Source organism: Tenrec ecaudatus, chromosome 2 (assembly GCF_050624435.1).
Source record: "Tenrec ecaudatus isolate mTenEca1 chromosome 2, mTenEca1.hap1, whole genome shotgun sequence".
NCBI classification, from domain to species: domain Eukaryota; kingdom Metazoa; phylum Chordata; class Mammalia; order Afrosoricida; family Tenrecidae; genus Tenrec; species Tenrec ecaudatus.
Window position 1 is genome coordinate 198885707 of NC_134531.1, and position 2517 is coordinate 198888223.

The following is a 2517-nucleotide window of genomic DNA, read 5'->3' on the forward strand; positions in this document are numbered from 1 at the left end:
GAGGTAAGTACAATCATCACAGTAGGTATTGAAGAGAAGCCACACATCTCACGCTATATTGGTTGAGGTACAGGCAATAGGGTGGGGGACAGACCAACCCCAAGAATGCACATGTCATTTCAACAAAAAGAAGGTGAAAGGGTGGATGGGGAGGTAGGAAAGGGGAGAAAATGGGGAGATAAAGGCAGTGGGAGAGCAGAGCACTAATCTACCCAGGGGGAGGTTATTGCTTATTTGTCTACAGATGGAATTGTGAGTGCAGACCCCACGACAGCATGCCAGACTTTGAGGCAACCTAACCAGGTGAGCAACACATGAACAGAGATGCCTACAGGGCCCCAATCAAAGCCAGACTGAACCTCTCTCTAGAAGTATGTGCTACAGTGGACGACTTAAACCTACTAGCTGGTAGAGGATCTGGCCTGCCATGCCCACATGGAAGAAAACCAAGAAGGAGAAAGAGACAGTGAGGAACTAGGCCCCACACTGGCACACCAAGCCCTGAGGACAGAGTCCCTGCACGGAGCTGCTAAGGCACAAAGAGCACTGTAGAGCCGACAACAGCTGGACACAGTATGTCCCCTCGCTGGAGCATAGAGCAATAGAGGACAGTACTGGGGACACAAGGCAAGGAGGGGGTCTGGTTTGACCAGCTCCATCCAGCGCCCCAGACCCCAACCAACCCACTCCATTGTGGCAAGCTAAGGAGGAACATAGCAAATCAACAACCGGAGCAAAGGAAGCCCCAAAGCTCCTGAGAAGCCCCCAAATAGGCCTCAGGTTAGGAAGAACAGTTCTCTGAAGCCCCAAGATCCGTGAGGAGCAAATCATGAAGGTCAGACAGACAGATCTTGAATTATTTATGCCAGTTTTATTTTCTCTTATTATTCTATCTTTTGTTTTTGATTTTGTTGTTGTTTTGTCTCCGTTATTGTTGATTTGCCTACCTATATAAGATAGGCATGGCAAGCTGAGGAGAAAGCAATGGGACCAACAGTTCTGTAGAGACTTGTAGGGAAGAGGAGGCAAGGGAAAGGAGGGGTGATTGACCAACACTATAGATAGGTGAGTCCTTAGGAAATTAAAATAAACAACAAGGAGAATGTAGAGATCCTGGTGGTGTTGGAGCAACAGCAATCTAGTTGAGAGGAATGACTAAGAGCAAGAAGAAAGGTGAGCACTTGGTGGGGCAGATAAAAAGAAACAGGAAATATCCAGGAAGCATAGCTCTACATACAGTTATAAAGAAAGGTGTGTACATATGTAAATATAATGGAGGTGTTGTCCTGTGCATATATATTTAAATGACAATATATTGAGAATGTGGATGGATTTTGTACCTCTGCTCAAGCACTCCCTCAATGAAAGAACACTGTGGTCTACCAACCTGGCATTCTGTGATGCTCACCCTCCCTACATGATTGCTAAACACAAACTGGATGTATAAGCAAAAGTGGTGAAGAAATGTGTGGGGCCCGGCTATCAAAAGATATAACATCTGGGGTCTTAAAGTCTTAAAATAAAACAAGCAGCCATCTAGCAGAGAAGCAACAAGCCCACATTGAAGAAGCACACCAGCCTGTGTGATCACGGCATTTACAGGAAAGGATAACAAACATTAGAACACACAATACAAAACAAAAAAAAACAGATTGTTGAGAATGAGCAGGGTCAGAGCAGAGACCCCAAACCCATCTGTAGAAATAGGATATCCCCAAACAGAACAGTCACAAGGACGGAATGAGTCAACCAGGGCATATTAAATCACCAATGAAACGCACAATATTCCTCTAGTTCTTTGATGCTTCCTCACCCCCAATTATCATGACCCTAGTCCTGATAATTCAGTTCTAGCTAGAGGATACCCCAAATCACAAATAGATGCATTGACACAGTTCACAACATGGAATCCTGGTCAGATAAACCCCTCAGGATCAGAGGTGGGAGCAGCTGTACAAGGAGGGGTAGTTGTAAGGGGAGGGAGAAAGGGAGGAAGGAAGGGGGGGCCCATAACACTGTTCAATGCATCACACTCCCTCTACCCAGGGGGATGCACAACACAAACATGGGTGAATGGAGACAACCATTGCTATAAGATATGGAAATAATACTAATTTTTCATTTATCAAGGGCTCACAGGGTGGGAGGGAAGGAGCGGTGGGGTGGGGAAATAGGATCTGATACCAAAAGTTCAAAAGAAAGTGAGTGTTCAGAAAATGATGACGGCAACATGTGTACAAATATGCTTGATACAATGGCTGTATGGATTGTTTTAATTGCTGTAAGAGTCCCCAATAAGATGAAAGGGAAAAAAAACTAGTTAAAAAATAAGAAAACACATTTGCTTCCTCCTTTACTTCTGGATACCCCATAGTTAGTGGGGGAAGTAGAGAGAAATTGATAGGAAGAGGAAGCACTAGGCAGAGATTTTCCTCCACGATCTTCCCCAACCAACTTGGATCTTAACAGGACTTGGAAGGCAGTGCCTTCTAGCTCAAATGCACCCTAAGGTTCCTG